We start from the raw sequence: 15,546 nt of genomic DNA on the forward strand, positions 1-15,546 counted from the left end.
AAATGTCTCCCTATATTCGTCTTTTTATAGTTTAGTTTAAAAAAGAGACTCTATACTAAATATATTATGAATGTTTGCAGTTGGAAAATTAAATCAAAATGTGTTTTTTTAAAAAACATTTTTTACACACTTATTCAAAATAACACATTTGATTGTTTGATAGTATCTGGAATTTAAAATGAACATCTCCATGACTGAAAAAGCTCTTTCTTAGTGAAAGGTCCAGTGTGTGACACTGACTGACGTCTAATGGAGAGACTGCAGATTGTAACAGACGGAAGATTCCTCCGCTCACCCCTCCGTTTCCCCACACACATAATGGAACTACGGTGGCTTAAACATACCATTTACACAGTATGCTTCCGCTTCAAACGCAAAACCCACAATCGCTTCGATTTCTTGGCTGTAGAAACGTGGTGACCTCCGTAAAGCAAGGCCCCTGTCTAAAGTACACATACAAGGTTTATTTAAAGGCTACAAAACTAAACATTATTTAGATTTTAAAGAGATTGTATGCTTATATTAAACATATGTATGGGTAATGTATTAAAGTAATAGCAATAAACCCTACTAAATGTTGTGCACTGAACCTTTAAGCAAGACTGAACATCAGATTAAATCGTTTACCTTGCTTATTTCAAGGCATTTAACTTAACATGGCTAAGACCGAGAGAGAAGAGAAACCAACATTTCCCCAACAAAACCAGACTCAGTTCTTATCAGACATCAGGTACCAGGAAGTGTCCAAGCCACATGTGAAATTTACAGGAAAAATAGTCAATTATAAATCAGAATTTATTATTTCAGTTTTTATTTTCAGTGTCTTCCTTCAGTCATTTCATGAAACTGTTGAATTATTACAATTGATTATAACAATTACCTGCGACATGTCTCGCAGTTCTGTGCAGCTCGATTGGTATCACTACAATAATTCAAATGAAAACCCACCGTGTTTCTGAATGAAAAACATTCATTTGCATGTAGAACGTATCTTATTCTTTTTCTTTTTCGATTCATTAGATCCTTATTAGATTTGGAAATTAGGAAGTTGGGAAATAACATCATAATTCACCATATGCATTACCTTTAGTCAGTTAGGGTCAATATATTCACTTCCATTTTTTTTCAATTTACTCTACTTTTTACTTATTTTGTCAGCGAGTCAAACCTTATGTTGTCACTTTTACAAGAATAAAACATAAGGTCTGTAACTGAGTCACTGTCACTCCTGAATAAAACTGCTTAAACATCTTCCAACACTAGATGGTGGTAGCACTGCTTCAAAGCTGACATGTAATTATTAAAGAACATTTCAGCAACTCTTATCTTTTTATTATTATTATTATTATTATTATTATTATTGTTTGTGAGCAAAAGTCTTATCTCAGGCTGGGCACTAACGCTCACTGCTGGACTTTAAACTGCTTCTTTAAAACATTACACCGTTTACAGCATAGTCCACGAGTGGATTTCACTTTGTTTTTTGTTTTTTTTGTTTGTTTTTTTCCAACAAAAGTATAGGATTTTTAAGACCTGGAAAAACAACAACAACAACAACAACCTTCAATTCACTTATTTCTAATTATTATCAGATGTGCATCTTGTCAGCTGTGGCTGTTGGCAGAGCAAAGTGAGTCACACACGAGTCCATCCCAAATGACAGTCCAGCGCCACGCTCGCAGCCACTCTTACGTCACCTCCAGTGTTCTGCACCAGTGCACTGAGTGCTTCTCTATGAATAATACAAAGAGACAGGGAAGAGAGGGCCACGGACACGGAGCATGGTTACTAAATGACAAAGGGACTGTATGCTGTTAAATATGGAGCGAGCGGGACTGAGGCGCAAAAGGCAGTCGGAAGAGTAAAAGCGCGACTAAATATAGGTTATACATGTAATTCACGCATTTTAATAACCACGTCACACACTCGGGCACCGGCTCCGACTGAACTTTATTGCATGAATGAATTACACAGTCATAAAAACTTCGCGGCAAACGTAAACACTTCACACGAGAGCATAAAACACATTCCTACACGTATCAAGTGTGTTTGCCCCACATGAGTTAGTGATCGGGGACGCGGTGTCAGTGAGGTACAATGAGGGATGGTCCGCGACTGTCTGAAAGAAGACAAGGTTATATACAGCATTTTCCCATGAGGCAGCAGGCTTTAGTGTAGACGCAAAACAACACGCACTGAGACCAGCAGACAGGTCCTCAATCACAGCGCGCACACACACACACACACACACGCTGAAGCACGTAGGAAACCAGACAGACTGTCTCATGAAACATGTAATAATGAGACATCCTCAGTCACAGAAGGCAACAACAGTGTCCTGTCTGCTTACTTCCCGGCACATTTGCACCAGAAACACAAGGATTATAAACCTTTTTTTTTTTTTTACTAAAAACTACACATAATTATGTTGCTTGTGCTTTAATCTTATTTTTTTACTTACCTTGTCCCTTCTTTTTGTAAGTTGCTGATTGTTGGCAGCAGAGTTCAGTTAACACAGAGTTAACTGAACTCGGTATATAATTAGACAAACAAAAAAGAGAAGGATGAAACATCTAAAGGAGAAGAGACTCCAAATGATTACACATTCACTCTGCTTCCTTCCCCCTTGCTGCACACATAACCACCAATTAGAGGAGAGGAGAAGGAGGAGGAGGAAGAGGAGGAGGACAATCAAGCAGCCAGAAGTCTATTTGTGTCTCTATCACTCTCTCTCCCTCTCTCCCTCTCTTCCCCTGAAGACTCACAGTGCCAGGCAAGAGGAAGAGCGGAGAAAATAGAAGTAAAAAAAAACAAGAAATATATAAATAAAGAAATCAGAGTCGTTCACATCCGGTCGGCTGAGACGCGAGTCAAGAGAGATCTGGGCCACAGTTGCACTCATTGTTCAGTGAGCTTTTCTACACAGTCCAACCCAGCGACAGCAATGAATGTTGATTGTGACCTTTGGTCTTTTGGTACAGTGGAAATAAGAGTGTCACTTCTGTGCATATACAATGGATTTGCATGCGGCCACTTGCCCTTTCTAAGTCATTTCTTTTCCTCGTCGTTCCTGACGTCATCAGAGCGAGCCGCGGGGCACAATCAACGGTCGATGGTTTTCATGTATCCATACCAAAACTCACCGACAGCGTTGAATGTTCACCGAGGCAGGCAAGGCAAGGCAGGACGACAGGCCGTGACCGTGAGCCGAGCTGACAGACAAGACAGAGTGTGGAGGAGCGAGGACAGACGGGGGGAGAGGGGAGACGGGTCAGAGCCGGGGACGTCAATCAAACCACAGAGGTCAAGTCGCACGGCACGGAGACGTAATGACACAGGACAGTGGCAGAATGCGTTCACTGGTCTACGGGGGACAGAGACAAACTCTGCTTGTTTTCCACACAAAACACATCATGAAGTGTATTTAAGCTGGGACCGAAAATGAGAACACCTGCTTCATTGTTTTACCGCCACATCGGTGAATTCTTCTGTCTTCTGTGATAGCGTCTACAAAGAAAAGACAAAAACACCGTGAGCTGTAATGTTCTGTAATCTTCAAACAATATACACATTTTCTCTCTCTCTTTTTAATGATCTTCAGCCATGCGGCTATTTTTTTTTCTTTCCTTTAGGTTTTGAAATTGTCTTTCTCATTGGTTTCTGTTGCGATAGAAATATCAGGGAGGAAGCTCCGCGAGAAATATCATCGATCGATGCAACAACGATGCGTTTTCACAGCTACCATTCCTTCACTGACTCTGAAATATGACATTACTATTGATTATTTGGATGTAATATTTCAGTGCAATTAGCAGGAGGACATCTATTTCACTTCCTTGTTCTGGGGCATAACCTGAGAAAATAAAAATCCATGCTAATCGACAAATGTTCAAAGACAACACGTACTGTTTGCAGATCGGCGAAACGAAATAAGTTTTACAAACAAACTGCAAAATTATAAAGGCATATACTGACGCACGATGAGTCTGAAAGCCTCTCTCTGTGCTTATGGATATCTAGAGCAGGAAACAATGCTATGATGTCCCACTGTGCGGCCGAGCTTCTAAAGCCCCAGTCGTCGCCTGCCCACAGACTGAGAGCTCCCATTGTCAGACGCAGAGCATCTCTGCTGGGGAACAACTACCGACAGTGTCAGCGCGCTGCTGCACAGACTGAGGGGCTGACGTCAGGACGGTGAACGCTGGTCTATGTTCATTCATCGGCTTAGGGTGCTGATGTCATCCAGCGAGCTAGACCTGCATCCATTACTCTGCCGGGCTGGCAGGCCACCGTCAGGCTCGATGATAATAGACTGGCTACAATGGATGACTAATGCATGACATTATTGCAGCTATAATTCAGAAAGTCATAAAACAGACAATTTGCTTTTTGTCCCGTGAGTAGGTTTGGATCTTTGAATAATTGCCCTTCATGAATATGCACAAATGTTCAGAGTGATTTGTGTGGTCGTAGAGAGAGAGAGAAATGTGTTTCACCAGAGAGAAATAACGTCCGATAATGTAGTAAAATATTTACAGTCACTTAGTAAATAACAGAAAACACAATAGAGTGTTTTCCGGGTGTATTTTCTTGACGGAGCACGCAAACTCGAAATCTCATTTCTCTCAGGGTAAAGCAGAGCGGCATCAGATAAGAGACTAAATTCATAAGCCATATTACATCTTCCCTGCATCACAGTCTCTCTCTGTCTCTCTCTCTCTCACACACACACACGCAAACACCTCGCCCCACAATGAGACCTAAAATGAAAAATAGGCGGCGGGTTGAGGGAGAGGAGAAAAGGGGGCTTTGCCATGGCAACCCCAATGTCAGCCAGCCATTTCTTCTTAATCCCAGTTCAATGTTGCGCCCTCTCAGGGACCCCCCTCTCTACAGCTGAATATTTCTTTTGTGTTCAGATACTCTGTGTGTATATGTGCGTGTGTGAATCGGAGGGAGGGCTCACAGGGGGTGCGCGGGGGACGGGGGGGTTAACTGCGGGGTTTGAGTGGGGAAATCATAGCTAAACCAGTTTAAATGGCTTGGGCCGAACTGCAGGCCACAGAGTTTCAACATTACACCAGGGGTACAAGAGATCAAATCTCTCTCTCACACACACACACACACACACACACACAGTATATATTTAAACACTACATTGATGTAGGGAAAATCTTGAAATGGCAGATAATTACACCATATGGCAACCAGCCGGGCCTCTCCTCTGTGAGCACACCACTGACAGACAAACCCTGCATTTTATTTATTTTGCTTTTTTTTTACGCTGTAAAACTTTCATGGTCTCTTGTTCTTCTTGCCTGAACAGGCCACTCTACATTACTGACAAAAGCGGTTTTGGAGGAGTGGGAGGGGAGAGGCGTCAGCTGCTAGACAAAATAAAAAGGCCTCTATTTGTTCCTGACAATAAATGTCCCCCGTCTTTGCAGCTCCACCACAGCTGCAGCCAGATAGGCTTTCATTCTTAACTGCAGACTAATGGAGAGCGATGTCTCCTCCACGTCTCCTACTGTACACTGATTCACGCTATACGCTATGTCTACTTTCTATGACGCTACTCTACTCTAAGAGGCTGGACAAAAGGATGTGAAAACTCAGGGATAGAGGAAGTATGTGGCAGCGACGGCGCGCAGTATACCTGCTGGAAACAATCTTAACGGAGTCCCTGTCAATGTCAGCACGTGGAGGCACGATGTGAACCTGCAGGTGGACGACAGAAGCAGATATAAACACAAAAACAGTTAGACATAGACTGGATCTCATGTTTCCTGGGAATCTACCTTTTAATCTGATTTTCATTAGAAAGTTTCCGACACAATTAATGTCCAGTGCATCCGCCGGAAATCCCAAAACACGTTTCCCCTGAGGCTGAGTGCTGGGAGTGGGCGGAGGAAGTGCCAGTGGTGTGTCTCTGGGGTGGTCTGATGCGGCCATGGGTGAGGCTTTAATGTAGCTATATGTCCACAGCAGTGTATACTGTACATTCATTTGTAATGACTAACAGACCGGCAGTCTGCCTGCGGGAGCCCCACACGCTACCCTGTGCCTACACATACATATGCTCCACTTTAATGCCAGCCTTCAGACTTTATTTGTCGTGTGCTGTGAGACGCACACATGAAAATAACCAAGTGTTTGTTTGTTTTTTCATAAAAGAGGGCAAATATGACTCAGAGAATCTACAGGGCGTTCATTAGTATTAATGTGTTGTGGGGTTGATCATGTAAAGTGGGAATTTAAATCAAAAATATGGAGATGAATCACATTCTGGCTGCTTTGTGGTTGTTCTTTTTTTTCCAGGGCTTGCCAAACATCTGGCTGTGATACTATAGAAGCCATAGGCTACCTCCATAAAAATAGACTCTGTCTTAATTTGCATTTCTTTGCAGCTTTTAGCTAATTGAATATGTTTCATTTCCCCGTAGCAATCCTCTCTATCGCTCTCTCTCTGACGCTCGACCAAGACATGCAACTCTCTCAATCTACTTTACATGTGAGCTACTCGCACCAGTGTGCCAAGTATGGCTGAACATTATAAAAGAGCAAAAGAGATAAAGTAGAGCTGAAAAATGTACTGTTTTCAAATCAAAATCCCAATTTGAAACAGCACGGTTACTAAATCACTAAAGGCTGCAATTTAATGGTTCTAAATCTCATTCATCTATGTTCCGTGCCACTTAAAACGCAACACATAAACGTGACCAACGATTCCTCTCTGTATACATTCTTGTCCTTGTATTAATGTATAGTTTTCAACTAGTTTAAAATTGTACTCATTTGAAATTTACGACAGTTTTAAGTCCATTTCAACCATGTAAAACAACAACTGACCAGTGAAACTGAGGTACGACGACGTCTACTTCACAAATGCTAATGTACCAGTTTGCAGAGAAGCAGCAGAACCATTTATGGCCTTGTCTCAGCGTCTCTTAGCAAAGCTGCAGCTCCATTTATTTATTTATTTATTTCACTTCCTGACTGAAGTGACTGATGCACAGACGTTTTCCCAAAATCAGAGTTTTTTTTTGTTGCACGCCATCTGCTGTTAAGTGCGACACTGACAGACTGACATGGTACACTGGTGCGAGAAATTACACCTGATTAATGCAATAAAAAAGAAAACATTAAAGTCAGCCCCAAATGATTCACAATTAATGTGCTAATGCTGACAGTCCTAATCTGAATAATATCTCATGGTGATGCTTCACCTTGTTTCAAATCTATAATGCAATAAATTCAACTGAAGCCAAAAAGGTACATTACAAATCAATCTGCACTGTACGTTAGAAAAAGAAGTCCAGTCAAGTAGAAAACACAGAGCACAGAGCAACACAAGGTGCAGGCTCTGTTCAACAAGTGCAAAGACGTAAACACAAAAGCAAATGCACCAACTTAGAGTCTTGGGACTGATTAGATGGGTGGGGTTCTTGTGTGACCCCCGACCTTTTTAACCCCAAGGAATGTTGTCGTGCTGGTGCAAGTATTGTTCCTGTCTCCCCGAGGAGCCCCAGCTGAGCATCAGATGAATGTGGACGCTGAATGTTCCCGAGGGCTTCTCCTTTCACCCTCTCAACAAAAAAAAAATCTTCTTTCTTCCCCTGACCCTTTCTTCTCAGATCTTCGTCCGCAGACTTCAACAAACAAAAGGTATCAATAGGTCAGAAAGGGGCACGTTTGTCAGCCTGAAGTGCACATGCATGAAGAAAAGACGTGGAACGTGGGTGACCCCCCCCCACCCCCCTTCTGACCTAAACAAAGGTGCAGTAAGAGGCATCTACGAAAATACCACACTACAGAAAACCCTTCTTTAGCCTATCACACATCAAATAAATCACTGTTTTTACTGCTGTCCACATCTGAGAGACACAACTTTGTTCAGGCAGAGACTGAGAGACTGGAGGACGTCCACAGCGGTGGAAAGAGACTGACAAATGAGAGGTCCAGACAGACAATTACTGGCCAGGTATGTCCTTTATACCCACCTAGGGCTGGTTAGAGGAAATGGACGGCTTTATGATGTCATAAAAAAGTGCCAGAAGAGAAGTGCCTGAGAACAGGTTGTCTCAGGAGCCATAAAATGACCTCTCATCTTGCAGCTTCCGCTCCCTCCCACTGACCACCACCCGAGATGGTAACTCCACAGACTGAGCACCACTGGGGTGACTGTGGCATATGTACAATTAAAGTCAAGTGGAGGCATGTAATAATGTGGTGAAACTATTGGTAATGACTAGTGTGTGAAGGTGTCGTTCAGTAATATCAGTTTGACTTGGAAATTCCAGATAAAACTATAGAGGAAGAAAAAAAAACAGTCTTTGAGACACATGTGCATTTATGTTTCCATCTTGTGGCTAATTCAGTCTCAGCAGGAAAGATTTTTAAAGTTTAAAGGATCGTAAAGAATGATATATATATATATTTTTTTTTTTACCAAAAATGTGAAATGCAATTTAAAAGCTATATTTCTGTTGGTTCAGCTCTCTCACTACATGTGTTGCCAAAGCGAAAAAAAAAGAAGCCTTAATACAGGAAACATTTTGAGCAGGAGAAGCACCATCTGTCCGCTGAAACCGAACAGGTGTAAGACAGTCTGTGTACGTAGACATAAAGGACAGGCAGCCTTTTCCTCTTTGTATGTTTGCATGCGCACCGGACTCACATCTACGCGTCTACATGCAGCACTGCTCCTCCTCCTCCAAAAAACACAGTCCCGGTGCTCGTTAAAAAAAGGAAGAGAGAAGGTGGTTATTTGCTCTACAACCTCACTATGAAGGTCTCCCATTGTAAAAAGGAGTGGCTGCACAGCACTGTTTCCTTTCATCCCTCTGCTTGAGGCACGCCGCCTTTGTCTCAGAGGGACAGAACAAGCAGCCTCCCCGGCTACGCTACACTGGTCGAATACCTGGGAACTACCACTGGTCTGGTGGGAAAAAAAAAACAAGAGGAGGACGAGCTGCAGCAGCAGCAGGAGGAGGAGGAGGAGGAGGAGGAGGAGAGGAGGGAGTAAGGTGTGAGTGTTAATCTGAGGTTCGGCGAGACTGACCGGCCTGTTAAAAAAAATTCCTAAAAGTCATTAAATCTCAAAAGTAAAGGGGAGGAAGTCATGCAGAGACTCCAAACACCTGGTGCCAGATTACATATGAGAGTTGTATTAATTGACATATGTGCATCAATCAAAGATCAAGACCAGGTGCTAATACTTTTCTTTCAGCTTACATTCTTCCTTATTAAAGGTAGTAAGTGTACATATGTGTGCAGTTAAAACCTGTGAGGTTAAAAAAGGAGAGAGCCCCTTTCTTCCTAACCCCCCCGCCCCCATAGTTCTTAACTTTCGTGCCAGCTCAGCAGAATGAAGGCAGTTCCTGTATACGAGGTATTGTATAGGGGTGAAGTGAGTTTAAGTCCTCCCCAAACCCCGACCGCAGCGAGCTGAATGTAAAGCTTTACGTTCCAGTCCACACGGCCTGCCTCGGCACCCAGACCTCACTGTCACGCCTCATAAAGCAGAACTCAAACAGCGGCTTGTACTTAAAGCCGGGGGGGGAAGATAAGGCAAAATAAGTACAAATAAAGAGGGAAATATGAATGCACCCAATGCATTAAAAAAAAAGAGTGCAAAGCCCTTGACAAAAGCACTACAACTGTACACTGGATGTGAAAATATATTTTCGCGACCAATTGCAGCATATAATGTAACCAAGTGAAAACGCCATTGTGGCATTGTTAAAACCGTAATCCTGTCCTCTTATTTTCTCTTTTATGCTCAGCTGTCGAGAGGGAAGCGAGGACCCACCAGTTTATTTTCAAATAGTGCACAAAGAATGCCTGTCATTTCCTGGCGTTCCCCACTTCCATATGAAAGCCCCCTTTTCCTTTAAGAACAATGGGAAAGATTCCAAAATTTCCATGGGGAGTTTCTCGCAGTTTATTGTACATTGGCGATACAATGGCGGGCATGTTGTGACAGAATTGAGACAGGCTGTTTCTCTCAGCTGTGACAAGATCGGGACTAATGCGATGTGTTTTTTTTTTTTGTCTTACAGCTACCGTGCCTCACATTAGGAGCGGGTCACACAGCAGCTGGAGCGTCTCACGAAAGAGCTGAGAGTAAAGTCTGATGGTCAAATCTGGCTTTGACAAACCACTGGTAAATCTGTTAACTCTCATGTCAAAGAACCAGGGAGGCTGTTCAATTTTAGAAGGTGGTTCCCAAGCTTTTTCTTGAGGGACCCATGTTTTGACGTTTGTATAAAGTATCAGATCATTTTGTTTTTTTTTTTTTTTTTTTTCACACACATCAAAAAAGTCCAGGCCTTTCATGGGAGCTCTGACCCTGAGCCGTCTTTTTTGAGAAATTGAGTACACTTCTCTCTGGGACGCTTAACAATTAGCTTTTTTCCTTGCACTTCAAGACCCAGTAATCAAACAGAAACCCTTAACTTAAGTTGTTCCCTCTCATAAAAAAAATGCTATGCTGTCTAGATTTTACATATAAAAATGATTACCCCCTTAAAATCAAAAGAGACTCACGACCCCCTGTGGGATTTTGTGCCCCCTCAGACGTGGTTGGGCTCCCCTAGTTGGGAACTTCTGCTCTAGATAAAAGGAGCCTTTGAATTATCAGAAAAATGTCAGACTTAATTGCGCGTGGAGGAACGGGTGAAATTGAAATATTCCACAGAGCAGATGTGCTGGGTTTAACAGGTCCCAACAAGTTTCCCTAACCTTTTAATCAGTGTTCTCTAATCCCATGACATCTTCTGTAACACAGGTAACGCACATATTCACACATAAGCTGTGAGAATGCTTTAATTAAACCAGAGAGCACGTTCTGTTCCTCGAGTGGAAAGAGTTCAAACGCCATGTGCCCCCGAACAGTCCGGTGGGCCCTTGAAAGCCACCTGGCCTGACCCGAGCAAACCTGAGCCCCTGAGCGAGACAGAAGGTCAGCGGTCATCTGCTCAGATAGGCCCGAGGCAGAGAGCAAGGTCTCGTTACCTAACCTTTGCATTTAACCTAAAAACAACAACTGCACACACACACACACACACACAACGAGCAGTGCAAACACAGATGGACGCAGGTTTCTGAAGCAATGACCTCGTCTAACCCTTAACTTCATTTACACAAAGACAAACCAAGTGTATCTGCTAAATAGCTGCAACAGGAATTTCGGTTTTGGATCCACGGATGAACATTTAAGTGGAAAAAAAATACGTAAATATTCTGACTTGTATCTTTAGTTTATTATCTACAGTTTAAAAAAAAACAAAAGAAAAAGAAAAAACCTAATTATACAAGTTTTAATGTTGTCTTTCATAATGACTCGAGAGAATCAGAGAGAGAGGGAAAGTGAATGAGCACTTCCTCCTGATTTGTGTGATCACTGCTTGATGGCAGCAGGGAAAGAACCGCTGGGAGATATGCGGTGGCGAAATGGGACTCCCCGATGCTCACAGAGTTACATTTCCCACCAACTGACAAGAACTACATCCAAAACATTATTCCTTAATTTGAATTGTGCCGAGAAAAGAGACCGCGGAGGAGCGGCGGAGGCCGTGCGGTTTGAGAGCCTCTCCACTGTGATGGCAGGTTGCTTCTCAGCATAATTGCAGGGCGCAGCTGATGAAACTCATCAAATGTGATAATGAGCTACATAGGAATGATGATCATAGCTTCAGCAGGAGATAAGACAAGCCAGTATCCAACCAACCTTCTGCCCACATTACCGTTAGCAGGAAGGCAGCGGCTTTGCTCCAGTCACTCACCCCACCCTGATAACTCGCCGGTGGAAAGTGAATTACACCGAAATGCTCTTCGACATCCACTGCTCTTTGCTGTGAGGAGACGGCGGCTGCTTTTTCTCCTCGTAAGGGGACAAAGCTAAAGTGAATTATGTGTAACTCGGCCCCTGAGAGGGACGGAAGGGAGTCTATCACAGCTGATCATATCAGCACTTATCGCCGCTGCTCATACACCGAGATCAAAAAAATATTCCCACTAAATTATGTAGAGGAAATTTTAACTATGTGCCGTATAACTGCCAGCACAAGATAAATGGTGGTTGTTTCGCACAAACCTATGCATTTATAGTTTTCATTAAAGCACACTGTGTTCAATCCATAGCCAGTAAAATGTAGTGCTGCACTAAGCGTCTAGACCTACGATATCCAGATGGCAGAAGAATTTATGTAGACTGCCTCATTAACCTTAAGGCATATTAGTGCTTGGCACTGCAAGCCGAGAGACTAAGCATGCAGTTTCCAGAGTCTTCTCAAAAAAAAAGAAAAAAAGAAAATCAAAAAAAAATCCTGCCTCAGCTGCATTAAACTACCTGGAGGGTCAGAAAAAATCAGACGGTGTGAATGTGTGCAGCTCGTGGTGATGTGTGCTTATTTGGTCAGTGTGCATCAACTCAAAGTGGCCACTGGGCTCAGTGCCACAGTGGGGGATGTTTAAGCTTTATGCATGTATAGAAAAGTGCTGAGCTCTGTGGTGAACACATCTGACTGAGATTGTTTATGCAGATATCTTTGATTCGTGACACTCTTTTCACCTTAGTTCAACAATGCTGATGGAACACGAAAACATGAGCTAACATCAAAAAAAAAAGAAAAAAAGAAGGAATACTTTCATGCAAAGATGTGAAACAAAGACATGCATGCAAGTATTACTTTTGCTGACTGGCACAGGATATAGAGGAATCAAAAATAGAATGATTAAACTGACGCCTTTGTGACTCGCCAAATACGATGTTCCCACTTTTCTGTTTGATTGTTCAGGCCGAGCAGCTTATACTTTTAATGAATGTGTATTTAACTTTGAAAACAGTAGCCTAGTGTTATTTTTGCCTTTCTGGAGTGATTCTATAATTAAATGAAAACATGGTAGTTAAAGATAAATGGTGACTGAGGGGCTGCCAGTGCTGGACACTCGGAAAATGGCAGTCTGGCTCTTTATGCCATGTGCTACACCTACAGGCCATAATTCCCTGAGTAAGTCACATGCGTAAAGGCACTTTCCGTGAATTCAGCATGCGCAAAGCAAGGGTTGTTGCCTATAGTCCTTCCACTATCGCTCATGTTCAGAAACACACACACACGCACGGTAAGCACACACAGGACCTTAGGATAAAAATGTTAAAGCAGAGCTCGGTTTGTTCTCTGGCTGCGTTACGCACCCATCATCCACACAGCATGAGTCAGTGCTTGGTGAGAGACGGGTGTCGGCTGGGAGTGATCGCTGTCTGTTGTTTCCCCCTCTCTGTCTCTCTCTCTTTCTCTTTCTCTCTCGCTCTCTCTCTTCAGGTGTGTCACTGGGACTCGTAAGGACAGGAGAAGCGCTGCTGTAATGTCGATACAATGACAGATGGTCCTCACAAAGCCGCTGCGCATTGTTCTGCTGAAAAATAATAGCCACCATTTATCAGTGCGTTCACGGAGGGGCAGCAGGGGAAGAAGACTGTGTGGTGATGAATGAAATGAACCAAAGTTATATCGGTCGGTCGGAGCCTCTCGACCATATGATCCCTCTTTGGACATTTCGTGCAAACTTTCCAAGTCCACGGCGTTTTCTGTACACCGTGTACCGTCGGCGCTTCTGCTCTGGCACACACGGCGTTGTAAAAGTTGAAGTGTGCGTCTCCAACAGACCAATCACAAATCGGGTTTTTGCCCCAGTCAGACGCATCATGTCCTCATGAAATGACCGATGAAAGACGCGCTTTTTTTCATCCACTGGCGTCTGACTAAAATTCATATAATGTGATTTTGAATTAGTTCTACTGAGCGTCAACCCGCTCACATTCTAAGACAATTTCACTCCATGTGCATGTGCATTATTACACATCACCACATTAAATTACCTTTTTTTTTTTAAACTAAAGCAGTTTACGCATAATTCTTATAGATGCAACACAACCTGCCTCACTCTACATAGAAACACATACTTACATCTGTCCACCTTCACCATCCTGCGCGTAAAACTGCAGGACCTCACTCCTGGTGTGATTTCTTCAAGTCCACCACAGAGGTTGTTCCGCCTCTCGTCACACGTCCACCTCCACCCCGACAGCAGCTCTGTACAGACTGGACTGAGAGAGCTCGCCTTCCTGATCCACAGATTACGTCCGCGTGTGTGTGTGTGTGTGTGTGAGGCAGGAGGGAGGGCGCTCCGGTGCGCACGGATCGCCGGGAGCACCAGGATTGGCTCACAGGAGATAGTTTGATGAAATGCCGCGCTGCTATTGGACGGGGAGGTGGCCTGTCGTGCATTATTAAGGAGAAACCGGGTGGGGAGTTGAGGAGGATAGGGCAACACGCAGACAATGGCCTGTGTCTCAGGAATTCACATTTCATTGGTGGATTTATTCACTACAGTCATAGCTTCTAATAATCTCTTCGGATGGATTCACAGCCTAAGATGGAGCACTTGTGTTGAGTCTGTCTGTGGTGGCTATTAGTGACTGTAATGACCTCTGAGTATTGAATAAAGGCTTTGGGATCATGGTGCTATCAGCACATCACAGTCATTTTCAACACTAAAATGATGTGGTGCAGAGACGAAGTATGCCTATACCAATCTTTTATGAAAAACTTATTTTAAAGTGCTGGACTAACACAATTTAATGGAAATACATCAACCATTATTATTTTGTGTGTTTTTCTTTTAGTGTAGACTTTTTCTGGTCTCTGGAGGTAAGTTGTGGTCATGTGAATGTAAAAATTTAACGTACACTATGATATTTGTCCTACTATGTGTTTTAAAGCAGAAACAAGAAACTTGATGCATAGGTCTTGTAGGTTCCCTTACGCGTCTCTCTGCTTTATAAGGTAATCATGATCCATCAGAGACAATACACAGAATAAAATGAATTAAAAAACACTGGCTAACCAGCTGTACAAAATATTTCTTTCCTCGTGCTAAGGAAAGAAGGTTTGCCCCAAAAGTTAGCAGTACCTATAGTCGTGACCAAAAGTCTGTCACCTTGAATAGAAAATGTTTATCGGGAATTAAACATTGCTGGAAATGTTTTGCGTGTATGTAAGCGCACTACACACCAAACTATATAACAGTGTTCTTGTCATTTTCAGAAACTTTAATGCAGAAATGTTCCATACTATATTTTTTTTAGCTGGTTATGGATTAAAACGGGGGATAAGGCTTTGATTTGTCAATGCAGTGAAGCTGGAATAGCTGTGTGAATGTGTGTGTGTGTGCATATGACTTTATGCATGTGTGTATTCATCCAAGCATGCGTGTGCCTGCATGGGGTCCCAAGTGCGTGTGTGTGTGTGTGTGTGTGTGTGTGTCTGCTGTATGTAGGCTATGAGAAAGCTGTAGCTGCAGAATTTTCCACACAGGAGCAGAGGGGGAAATGGTGCATGGATAATTCTCTCTTCAGATCCTCTGGTACTGGCTCTGAGAGTGCTCAGCTGAATCAATACTGCTCAAAGCTTTCTCATGTTCCTCTTCTCACATCAGTGCTACTGTGGGGAGGCAGCCGAGTCCATTTTAGGCGTTTTCCAG

At 43.0% G+C, this 15,546-nt stretch overlaps 1 long non-coding RNA gene across 1 annotated transcript; it reads right to left on the minus strand.

The window, feature by feature from the left end:
• Positions 1-777: 777 nt before the first annotated feature.
• Positions 778-14,139, minus strand: LOC122778982. The gene is made up of 4 exons (XR_006361490.1): positions 13,971-14,139; positions 5,657-5,718; positions 3,452-3,507; positions 778-1,732 (listed from the first exon to the last, which is right to left on the minus strand). It is a non-coding gene; the product is annotated as an uncharacterized LOC122778982 (long non-coding RNA).
• Between the last annotated feature and the right edge of the window lie 1,407 nt (positions 14,140-15,546).

Source organism: Solea senegalensis, linkage group LG1, assembly GCF_019176455.1.
Source record: "Solea senegalensis isolate Sse05_10M linkage group LG1, IFAPA_SoseM_1, whole genome shotgun sequence".
In the NCBI taxonomy this organism is placed as follows: Eukaryota; Metazoa; Chordata; class Actinopteri; order Pleuronectiformes; family Soleidae; genus Solea; species Solea senegalensis.